The sequence below is a fragment of the Mixophyes fleayi genome, chromosome 3, assembly GCF_038048845.1.
Source record: "Mixophyes fleayi isolate aMixFle1 chromosome 3, aMixFle1.hap1, whole genome shotgun sequence".
In the NCBI taxonomy this organism is placed as follows: domain Eukaryota; kingdom Metazoa; phylum Chordata; class Amphibia; order Anura; family Limnodynastidae; genus Mixophyes; species Mixophyes fleayi.
In genome coordinates this window covers 318572731-318585672 of record NC_134404.1, presented here as the reverse complement: position 1 = coordinate 318585672, position 12942 = coordinate 318572731, and the positions used below count along the sequence as shown (strand labels likewise).

At 37.9% G+C, this 12942-nt stretch overlaps 1 long non-coding RNA gene across 3 annotated transcripts in view; it reads left to right on the top strand.

Annotated features, from left to right (window-relative positions):
* LOC142144839 (uncharacterized) overlaps window positions 1-12055 on the top strand; it is an 83276-nt gene extending 71221 nt beyond the window's left edge. For 2 of the 3 annotated variants that reach the window (XR_012689792.1, XR_012689790.1), the window contains 4 exons: window positions 3576-3670; window positions 5409-5560; window positions 5864-5913; window positions 11994-12055. This is a non-coding gene — a long non-coding RNA (uncharacterized LOC142144839). The remainder of the gene's footprint in view (window positions 1-3575; window positions 3671-5408; window positions 5561-5863; window positions 5914-11993) is intronic. The other variant, XR_012689791.1, reaches the window with a different exon arrangement.
* The last annotated feature ends 887 nt before the right edge of the window (window positions 12056-12942 follow it).

Sequence of the window (12942 nt, the reverse complement as noted above, 5' to 3'; positions counted from 1 at the left end):
TATTTATAAATAATTTTTTCATGGGATTGCTTCTTAGCCAGGAGGCTAAATTGAGCAGCATTTTAGGAGAACAGTTTCATTTAATGGAAGATTTTTACACTTTGCACAGTTTGCCTCTTCACATTTTTCAGCCACTTCAAACTCAAGTGCACTCATAGTTTGTGTGGTCATCTCTAGAGACATACATAATAAAATGCACTGGGAAGATCATCAAGGAGCTACCGATGTAAAACCAAGGCATTTTGCAGTACACATCCAGTGCAATTTATAGGTCCACTGTAGGAGAACCAATGACAGTGCTGGATATATAGATATATATAGTTGTTAACTCCACTTACCACAGATCATTTTAAATGTCCAACTGCATGTGCAATACATTCACACGGGCAGCTACTGTGAAAATGTGCTGGTAGAAGGGTGTGTACTTCACACGAGGCATGGGGCTGTGTGGTCTTTATGCCATCTTCTCCATTCAGCAGAGTATGGAATGGTAAGTTGCCCAGAGCATAATATTTTCAGTGTATATTCACTGTATGCTCTAAGCCGTCCTGTTTTTCGTGGGGCAGTCCAACTTTTATGCTGCAAATAGGGGTATAGCAAAGCCAGTTTGAAAGGACAGATGTGATAATTTGGTCAAGGGTAAAATAGTATGTAGCCTAAAATTGTATATATCCCAATTGGTAAACTTGTGAGACACTGGAAAATAGCAAGAAAAACACGATTTCCTGACTGGCTCCAGTGTGTGAATAGACATCTGGGAAATGTCTCTAACTTATGAGCTCCTTGAGACAGGTCTATACTGACCAGGAGTGACTAATAATGTGCATATAGTTTCTAGGTCCGTTTCACTTAAATTATTCTAATTGTTTTAGTGAGGCTAACTGGTTTCAGAAAGATAAAGGGGCACAAGCCACCTCCCACCAATAGAATTCTCTTATAAAACACAGCTGTACAATAGCTTTTCTGTCATTAAAAAACATAATTAAACGAGTGTGTGTATCAATAACATAATTATGAGGCTTAGCCTGTAGTTGTGGAACGTATGCATTTACATACAAGCCCACTCCTGCCTCTACTCTGGGCAGTTCCTGTTATCATTCAGCTCACTTCTTTGCTAGCTTGTCCTCATTTCACCCATTCATCTTTCCCAGTTCACAATTTGTACTTTACCCCAGTAGTTTATCCTTTCTCCAGCCATTTAGTCAATATGTAAACCCATTTCCCCAAGCCCTTATGCAATTTACATAATTTAAAATATCAAGAAGAATGGGCAAATATTAAATTCAAAATAAGCAGGTCACTGCTCTATCATAATGGTAGGCAGCCAGTGGTTTTATGAGCATCACTCAAAAGCCCAAAAGAGTGGATCTGGCAGATTAAATGAGTTACATTGAAAAAGAAACACTTTCCATTTAGTATTGATAGTGGTAGTTTAAGTATATTTAATACATCACTAAAATTATCAATGAGTACTCAATGAGAACCAGTTATAAGGTAAGATATCTGTTTCTCTATAAAATATATCCTTTAAATCTATTGCTAATTAAAATTTTTAGTTGGGATCTGTGTTATGATTCAGAATATATATAGATTTCTTGCAAAGTTTAAATTTTATGTAGGAATGAATTAACTTAATTGCTAACTACACCTGCCACCCATCAATCGGATTAATAGTATAATACAATATATTGACATCTGTCCTGCAGCCCTCGGTGCGTTCATTAATTTCAGGTCTCACCCATTTCAGCTGAAAGGTCAACATTCCCTACAAGGATCCAGTTGAAGTGGTTGCCAATTTGTAATAAAAGCATACAATAGAGAAGAGATTGGTGCTTGTAATATGCAAGATATTCACTTCAATAGTTCTAATAATTGAATATTAAATGTCATTGAATAAATGACTGTTCAAGATCTTTGAAACAAATGAACAAGTTGTGTATGTTATAGTCCACAATATTCAGTGAAAAGTTCCTAGAAGAGACATAAAAAAACACAAAAAGTTCTCACAATTGAATAAATGAAGACTCGATAGTACATACGTAGCTGCAAGTGATTATTTTTTGTGGCTCGGTTAGTCCATATTGAATTCCATATAATATGTTGGAAGACAAAAGAAAACCCAAATCATTATGTAGTATGTAAAAGCATAGTTTAAATAATGAACAGTGAAATAAGTGACTTAAAACCTTTTTTCTTCCAATATATATGGTCAGGGATTATTATCATTTGACCTGACGAAGGTTTAGTAATCAAAACGCGTCAGGTGAGATTAGATACACATAGGGGTGCACTCCTTACCCTAGAATCCGTACATTGACTGCCAGCTTCCCTTCATTACCATCTGACGGGTATCTTTCAATACCATACTTCCCTCTTGTAAGAGTACACATTTACATCGGTGGTAGTCACGTTAACGGCTCTCATTATGATGACAACGTGTATATCTACAAAATAAGTCCGATTTCCACAATACCTATAGAAAGAAAAAGTAGTCTTACCATAAAAATGATAGTCTACATGCCCGACATCCTTTTTATATACTGATTGATGTAAATCACGGCACTTTCTATATACGTCACTTATCAGACCTACAGTGATATTGCAGGATTTAAAGCGACAATGCCAGCACGACTTTATTACCTAATTTAAAGGTTATGGTTAGTGTTAGTGGTAGGGTTAGGAATAGGGGTAAGGTTAAAATTTTAAAAACCATCAACACTTTTATGTTACACATGGGGCTGGCATTACCGCTTTAAGTCCTGAAATATCACTGTAGGTCTGATAAGTGGCGTAAATAGAAAGTGCAGTGATTTCCATCAATCGGTATATAACAGAAGGATATCGGGCATGTAGACTGTCATTTTTATGGCAAGTCTGCTTTTTCTTTCTATAGGCAATGGGGAAAATCGGACTTATTTTGTAGATATACTCATTGTCGGCATAACTAGAGCCGTTAAATCGTACCCAACCCATTTACATGTGTTGGATTTTTTTCAACATTTTTATATGGTCTTAGGAAATTGTTTCATGTCAGTGTTTTTTCTCTTTTGATACATCTGGTAATAAAGATAATTCACTTGTCTCTCTTTTTTTCCATCCATTGATTTATCTAAACATGGAGTATATCTGCATGCTTACATCCAAGGAACAGATGACAGACTATTTTTAAGAATAAATTAATCCAGACAAGGAACTGAGAACGAAGGAAAAAGAAGCACACTGACACTGTTTGATTTTCTACGATTCTCTTGGAAATGTGCATACTGAAGGGGCGCTGTGATTGTTGCTCCAACTGATTCCTTTCAATTTAACTAACTGCATGATTTACTTTGTGTTGGAGGATGTTGTTTATTTATGCTTGACGCTTTGATGTCATTCAACACACGAATAGTGTTTAATGTGGATGCATTATTGATCACACATTATTCATAAAGATCATTTTCACACTGAACACAACTTTTTTTCTCTTTTATTTTGTGGTATCACCTTGGTTTGAAGTCACTTATTTCACTGTTCAATATTTTGACTATGCTTTTACATACTACATTATGATTTGTTTTTTTTTTGCCTTCCAGCATGTTATACAGGATTCAATACAGCGGATTACAGAGCTACAGAGAATATTCAATGGCAACTATGTCTATACCATCAAGTCTTCACAAATTGAATTGTGAGAACTTTTTGCATTTTTTTTCTGTCTTGGGATTTTCTACAAAGGAGATGCCTAGATTAGAAGGCTGCATGTGATTGTTTGCACAAGATAACCTGGTATTTTGTTTTTTGGTTCCCAAGTCTTACCTATAACTCTGGCGGTTATTTCAGGTTTATCTTGGTGAGCTCAGAGGCTACGAAAACTTTGATTTTACACATCCTTACAAAAAAGGAATGTTACTTTTGATCAATATAAATACTCAACAAAGTTGCTATATAGAACTATTCATTCCTCTTGTGCATTAACATCAGAGGAATTCTAAAAATATTGTGACATATTTTGGAGAACGATCTAGAAAATTCTAGTAAATACATACTTTCAATGGTCACCTCACAATGCTATGCAGTGTTGATGTCTTAATATTACCTTGCAATTCTGTAAACTTTAAAACTCCCATCATTTCTTTTTACATTTTGGGTATTTTTTTTATTGAAATTTTAAATGGAAAGTGTTTTTTTTCAATGTTCTGAATTAAATTTGATAGTACCTTGGTATATTATTGTTTCATACAATTAATATACCGGATTCCATAGTCTCCTGATGTTAATTTAATTTGCACTCATCTAACCCTTTGATATGATTTGCATTCCTATTTTCCAGGTGTCTATTACTGTGCTAGTGCCCTAGACAGTGGTGGAACTACCATTGGTGCTGCAGGTGCAGTGCACATGGGCCCATGGAGATAATGGGGCCCGCTGCATGGTAGATGCAGATGGTCAGGGGCCCTGGTTCCCTCCTCCCTGCACTGGGGCCCACAGCTCGCTAGTTCCGCTTCTGGCCCTAGCTGTATAATTTCCTACACACATGGCCTGTGCTATATATGTAAATAAAGTACTTTAGTGCAACATCACAGTATGTGGTGAATGTGATTAATGTCTTTGTGGAGATTCTGATAAATTGCAAATGAATGTTAAACTGATAATTATATTTGTAATAAAATGTTTTTGTGTTTATTTTAGAGAGATAATGGGACTGAGGCTGATTTTAATACATTATGGAAAGTGACAGTTTGAAATAATGAATATTTCCAAAACAACAATTAGGCAGAGTGTCGTTTGAATTAACGGAATGTAATGCTTCATTGAATTCATTTGTGGAGTCTCTAGAGAAATACAGGACTTGATTATTAGCAGTGTGCATTTGTTGCAGTTTATAGTCAATTCTGTTTATCAACTATAAGATATTTAAACATAATTTCCTTATATGATATTATTAAACCATTTACTATTACAGTATTGTATATGATACTGTCATACATTTCACACAACTACTGCATAAGCTTACACTGTAAGTAAAGACACTGAAATCGCACTGATCATGCTCACAAAATGTGCATACGCAATTGTACGGAATTCATACCCTAACATAGTGCTATCAAACAGTGCGCCGCGGCACACCCGTGTGCCACGAGATGTTATCAAGTGTGCCACGGCGCAATGCCTCCAACAGGAGAAAAAGCACCAAATTTATGGCAGTACATGTGTCATACTATGGTTAATTGGAAGACCTTGCCTTACGGAAATAACTTCACCATTTGTTCCATAGGTTTTCTTTGTAAAATATTTTAGTGAAATAAAGAGTTCATTATTACTATTATTATGTTACGGGGGTGACACTTATGAATATATCGCACACGTGTGACGCTCCCACAAGCGGTAATTCCTGCTTCTTTTTTTTTGTATATTTTTGCTTTTAGTGTGCCATGGAATTCTGGAAAGAGCTTAGGTGTGCCGAGGATGAGAAAAGATTGGGGAGCACTGCCCTAGCACATCTGACACTGGGGGCGGCCTAATGTAGCCCATGTACAGTAGCGGAGTCTTCATGCAGATGCGACTGTCGTTGGCACAAGTATGCATGTTTTAAGATGTATCTTTTGCGCCTGCTGCTAATGATTACCAAGACAGCACTACCTCAGTGACATTTATGTTGTTTATGTTGTGTATGCAGTCAGACATGTAGCTTGCTAGCAAAGAAAATGTCTGCAATTGTTTATTATTTGCTAATTACATTAAAACCATGTTGTGCTAGGATTATGACATTATGTATTCTCTCTCTGCATACATGGACTTTGCATATACCGGTATATATATTTTTTTAAACACGGTGTAAAATTTCTAAAAACTATTTCTCCTTAATTTTTTCAACTATTAGAAAGACATTTGTTTGGGACAATTATAAAAGGCATGGAAGACTTTCCTGTAGTAAGTATTATCATTTTTATTTGTGTTCTGCTCTGATTTGTAAATACGTAAAAGTGGTGCATTGGCCCCCAAATCCGACTTTCACCTGTATGTGTTTCTCTAAAGGTAACAGGTGGAGGGTCTCCACCCATATGCAGAGGCGAATACATTCTAAGATAATGATATGTTTGGCTCTGAAAACATTCGGAGACGTGCCACACAACAAACTGAACTTGATTTCATTTTGCGTCCAACTCTGAATCAGGCCAATAATGCTTATGCAAAAATGTTATTTCAATATATATACACACCGGTATATGTTTTAAAGATATCTTCATTAATTAATTTAGCCAATGGGGCACTGTCCACTGTAGTCTATGGCCGATACTTTATTTTATCTCTGAGAAAGTAGTGTGGCAGCTCTTAACAAAGAATGTTTTGACCTGTCAGTAAAACAAAGCTAGTCAACCAGGGTGATTTACAAACCACAAAAAGTATGGACCCACAATGCTTTCTTTAAATTGTACAAGTACCTAGCTTATTTCAAGGTGCTCTCTTTATAGTCCCTTCAATTTTGCAGTTCCAAAAGTAACCATATTGTCTTTCTATCTTTCAAAATGTGAAATCATACAAGATTACTGGCTCTATGAAACCCCTCATATCATTATCAACAATAAACATTATTTACATAATCCACATTAGTTAGTTCAAACTAATATTAAATAAATCCACGTATCCTAATCAATGACAAAATGTAGTCACTTTATTTAAAGACTTTAGTGTATTGCCATGCTGCATGTCTGTTGCAGTTTTCTTTTCATTAGGTCAAGGGGATGTGTATTGAACATTTTACAAATCATTGTGAGAAATCATTTATATTATCAAATAAGCTGATTATTACAGTATTTCAAACAGAAAGTGTGGATAGCAAAATCATCTTGAAGACCTCCACAGACTAACATTATTATTATTATTATTATTATTATTAAGCCACCTTATGTATTTTGCCTAAGTGTATTGCCAGTTCTGGACATTGTCCTACTTTTTCTTTTTCTATTGGGCTGAATTATCATACAAAATGGGCCCCAAAAAACTCAAAGCTCCATCCAAGTCAGCTCCCCCAGTTCACTTCTTTGGCTCTGCAACTGCAGTTACAATTACGGGAGTCTCCAAATCACTGATGACTGTCCAATCTCCAGACTCTGAGACTGCCTTCCACTCATCGGAAACCAGACAGGCCCTTCTGTCCCCTACCGGTGTCATTTCTTCTCAAGAATTTGGAGGCCATGTTACTCTATGCTCTATCCAGACCCTGCTAACCTCCTTGAAAATGTACATTATCTCCGATTTCCGGTTGACAGTGAAAGAAATAAAATCTGAGGTGGCTGAGCTGGGTGCCCGCACTGACCATCTTGAAACCAAAATGGAGGGGTTGGTTTCTTCTCATAAGGACTTCATTTCTGCTTATGATGCCCTCCAAGTAGACATTTTGGCTATTAGGGAAGATTACAGACCTGGAGGATAGATTCAGGCAAAATAAAATTAAAATTAGGGGAATTCCTGATTCAGTTGCCAACGCTGACTTGAATGGATTTGCGACTTCCCTGTTCAGTAAACTTCTTCCATCTGCATCAGCTTCAGATATTCCATTGCTACACCTTCCTCCTAGAAGGACACCCTTCTCTGTTTCTTTTACATAAAGGAACAGGTCCTCCGGGTGGTTCTGTCCTCTGCATCTCTCCTACCACACTAGCAAAGCATAGATAATTTTGGTCGTGGTCCTACGAAATGCTGATATTTCCTATAAGTGGGGATTTCTGATATGCCACATCATTCAAAGGATTGGGATCCATACTGCTGTCTCATCACCAGAATATGACCTTTCATTGCTGAAGGAATATGGACATACTGGTTGAGACTTTATGTCCTTTAGTCCCCAAACAAGTCTGGAAATATGGGCTTTGGTGGATCTTTGAATGTTAGCTTTGAGATTGCACTGTAGACTGCGTGTTGGAGTGTATCCTTTGCTGTTAACCTTTTCTTTTCCAGGGTTGGAACATGTTATCCACAGTAATTTGACTCCTCCTGGTCAAGATACAGGAGTTGACTGTCCTAGTGGTCTACCATTTAAACTTTTTATCTTTAAAAAGAATAATACGCAATAGTTACCAGATCGGTTCCTAAACACTGCCATGGTACTTTCAGTACTAGTTGGATTGGTTTTGCAATATTTTGCTGCTTGAATGTCATAATACCATATTTGCATAAGTTTGTTTTATTTCCAGGTCTGTACCTGTGGGCTCGTGTTGATTAACTTTGATTTCATTGACGTCAGCACTGGTCGTTCTACACTTGTTTTTAGTACTATTTATTCGTTCATGGTTTTAGTGTCGATTGCACACATACACGTTTTCTTTGTTGGTTGTCAGACGGAGTCAAGCCTGGCCATTGCCCCCAGCCCCTAACCACTTTTTTGCTTCACTGTCCTTATCGCAAAATATCAAGTTTCATGATGAAAGCTGTTTTTTTCCTTTTCTCCCTGGTTATATCTTTCCTCCCCATTCCATGGTTCCCCCCTTCAGATACTGTACTCAGAATGCCACCTCTATTTTGCTTCCCCTGGAAACAGCTTTTGCTCACTCCTGCCCATTCCCCTATAATGTGTGCTTTCTCTACCTTAAGGCTGAGGGTCTGGACCCACCTAATAAGCGTAGATTAGCATTTCGTTACCTTGCACTCGATAAGGTTGACATTACTGCTGTCAAGGAGAACCACTTTTCTCCTAACTCTCCTCCACAGTTCTCTAATCTCACATACCCGATATGTCATGTTCCCTCTGGCCCATTTAAACAGAATGGGGTTGCCATTCTTGCCCTTTTAAGCTGGCAAGATCTCTGATAGGAATGGTAGGTATCCGATATTGGTGGACTCCTTGGGTAACAAAAAAGTCATACTGATATCCCTGCATGCTGCAAACTCTAATCAACTACCCTTCTTAAAGAAAGTTTGCACCGAGATTCAGAAGGTTAGAATAGGAGCCTTGTTCTTCATGGGCGACTTTAATTTTGTTCCTGACCCGAAATTGGATAGGTCTACACTTTCCACTGCTGTACCTTCCCCCATTGACCCCCGTACTTCTTCCGTCTTCTCTCAGATCCTTGCAGAATAGGACCCGTCGTCTTTTACCTTATTAGCTTATCCCACATTGATTATTAGATAGTCACATGATCATATTTGCCCACAAATTGGGTTCCTCACCCGGATTTCTTGGCTCGTTTCGTTTGAGGTTCCTTGATACCCGCAGTGTGTCCCTATGAACTATATGAACACCCAATCAAGATCCTTCTAACATTCCCCAGGATATCTTTCCAGACTCAATCTCCGTTTGGGACAGTTATCGCCACTCACCTCCAGAACAAGCCAGCTATGATGTGGTAATCCCTTGCCCTTTATTAGACTGCTCCTTGGCTTTGGACTATGGTTCACCATTACCACCAGTATCATCTATAATTCATCTATTGGGACCTTATCCTCCATATTTTCATTTTTTGTGCTATTTATTGTTATCCATTATCGATTATATAGCAATTTGAGAGGGCCTATTTTCCAATCAATGTGTCCTTGATCACCCTTGGTTTCAAGCTGTACATACAAGACACCATCTGTTTTTGTACACTAACATCATTAATTTGGTCATGATAAGGCTATTATGAGCGCAGATGAGACATCCTATTATTTTTGAATTTGATTAATCAAGGAGGGATACCTTGGTCCCACTGCTGCTGTAATAAGCTTGTGTTGCCTGGTCTGGTTGAGCGCAGTGTAATTGTTGTTTTTATAGGACCCGTATGATGCCTGGAGAGTGAAGCACCCTGCTACTAGTGATTATATCTTTTTTTCTCACGTTCACGGCTTGCACTTCGGCATTGACATGCTTTTGACGGACAAGTGGTCCCTACAAAATATCACTTCTATTGTAAAACTTCCCACCACCTGGTCCAATCATGCCCCTATCATGTGGAACTTGGGAGAGTCTCTCTAAATCCTCTCCTCCCCACCCATGGAGACTGGCAGCTTCTGTATCAATGGATCCTGAGGGTGTCCAGATTATGTCAGATGGTTTCTCTTTTTACATGCAAACCAACAAACCGGAAGACGCGTCCCTGTCCAAATACTGGCGCGTGCTGAAGGCTGTAATGCGAGGCGTTGCAATGCATGCTGCTTCCTCACTCAAAGCCTGAGATTTTTAACTAAAGAGATCATTTGAAGATCAACTTCTGATCTTTGAAACTTGTAATATATGATTTTCGCATAATTCTTGTATTAAAACTGGACACACATATTTTGTCAAATTTTAGAAGAGCGTTGCTGGGTATGCAGAGCACAAAATAATAATTATGAAAAAAATAAATAAAAAATAAATAAAATGCTGACCATTTTTGTTACCTCAGTCACCAATCCTCTCATTGGAGCCACAGCATTGACCTGCATAGTGATGTTCTCTCATATCTGCTGTTTAGCTGGGGCAGAGAGCTGCAGCCTCTCCACCACCAGCTGTACCAACACTTCAACCTCTCATGAACTGAAATGTGGCTGCCTTCGCTTAGAGACAGAGGATCATGAGCCTTGAATTTGCCCAGTTTGCTGTGGCTCAGCCATCACCAGACAACCCTAAACAGGGAAAAAAGTCAGCAATTACTAAAAATCCTTTCATTATATATACACTGTCTTACAGATGTCCTTGTACTCACCAGTTGAAGAAAACGGTGGCCACACAGAAATAGCCGATTCTGATTCCAGTTAGCAGACGTTGTATAACAATTTTGTAATCACAAAATGGCAGGACAGAATGATTGTCTCTCCAGCTGTTACATAGCGTATACAAAGGCATTCTCTCCTGCGATTGCTTGTGTTTTAACGCCTAGGCGTTGATTGCCTGGGTACGGCTGATTATTGTGATTGATTGACAGATTAAAATCAGCCATTTAAATATGGTAGAAAAGGGATCCACAACCGACATGCTTACGTCCACACATGGCCTAAGATCCAATCAGTAAAGAGTGTTGAAAAGTCTCAATAACGTGCAAACAAGCTACATTCACCCTAATGGAACTCCTGGCCATAACATTAACAATGGACAGTATTGGCGGCCCATCTTCCCAGTATATTAGTAACTCGGAGAGAAACGCAGCCTTCAGGACTGTAAAAGTTTGCCTGCGCGTTAAATAAGACAGCAGACAAACAAATGTTTAACTCCAGCGGCACTGGAGCAATTTGAGGAGACGCCAACTGCAGCTCCTTGCGGAATTGAAAAAATTCCCACACAGAAGATAACTGTTACATCTGACTCATTACAAAGCAATATGACTTGTAATGACCTTAATTGGACAAAGTACAAGGCCTCTATGTGTGATATTGAATATTTCACATTGCACCCCAACATTATTTGTATGTATGTGTGAGACAGAGTTAACATTTATTAAAAAATGAATGTGTCATATTTCTTCTAACATCTACGCCGCCTGAAGGTGGAGGCCCAGAAGGAGGGATCCCTTCCAACAACCCCCAACCAGTCCCTTTCCCCACCTCCCGACCAATCTCTTTCCACACAAGAAGAGTACAGAGCTGAATCCTGGGAGGGAACCCTGGCCATAATGGAGGAGTCCCTGGTGGAGAAGGCAGGGCCATCCCAGGCCTGTGCAGAACAATCTATGTATCTTGATTTTATAATCTAGCCAAATATTATTTATTTTGTTTTGCAGCAAAGTGTAGTCCTCAGAAAGTCTTTGCTTCCTAAATGTGTCTTTCCCTAGACCTAGGCAAAGTTTGCCATCCCACAGGTGTCTGACAACATGTGCCTAATAAGTGTTTGTTGCAAAGCAACCTCCCAATATATCTGCATGTGCCTCCAAAATGCAGTTCTCTGGCTACTACTGTGTTCAGCATAACATTAACCTTTGCAGAGAGTTTCACTTTATGTATCACCTCTCAACTCTGCTGAGCTTGGATAATGTGTGAACAAAGTACACCTGTACAGCTGAGATAAGTGTTCAAAATGTCATAAGATTGCGACTGTAAAATATTTTTTCTTTGATTTTCAGGTGCAGAACTAACATCACTGGCATTGTTTTACTAAGGAAAATCCAGAAATATATAAAAAAAAATGTCAAAATATAATAAAAATATTATTTTTTTCAATCAGAATGTTGATTTGTAGTTTGTTACTTATAGTTCAAATAAAAAACTGTTTCTAAAAAACGTTATTGGGTTAGAAAACAAATTGTGTGTGCGTGTGTATTTTAATTTTGTTAAGAAAATGTGTTTTAATGTACATTTGTACCTTTGTGGTATGTGGAATATGGTATTTTTCATATCAGGTAATATCATAGACATATTTTACACCTACCGTACAAAACTTGAAATGGGTGAGGGACAGATCCAAACATACTTCAGTCTGATTTCAGTATGGTATAAAATGAGGACACTAGCTATCACTTATAAACCAAAGGCAGAATATAGATATTGAGGTTTTGCCGGTCCAACTGGTATGGAGAACACCAATTTAATCATACAAAAGGTATGAGGGCAAGTTGAATATTTTTTTGTTTACATCATGCAATATCATACAAACAGCATACATACTGCATCTTACAAAGAGTTAATAAGCAGGATTAGTGTTAACTTATAATTATAATTTTGATAATAAAACATTATTATTACTGTCAGCTGAAATGATCACTAATCACTCTCCTCTGTCTATGCCATCGCCTTCTTTTTATATTAAAGGCTTAATATAAACTATTAGGTATCACTCACTGAGTGATATACAACAAGTAAGAAAGATGTAGATGACTAACCAGGGTTGTTCCACCATTAATTAATTGTACAAAATAGCTTAGTGTCTCTACTTCATCACACTATATATTCCTTAGTGCACCAGAGGTATTTCTTTATAACTCACTCGAATACAGATGTGAGTATGCCCGATGTACGCATATCTGTAAAGAAACGCACATTGCATTCATTTTACGTTCCTTGATAAATCAAGCC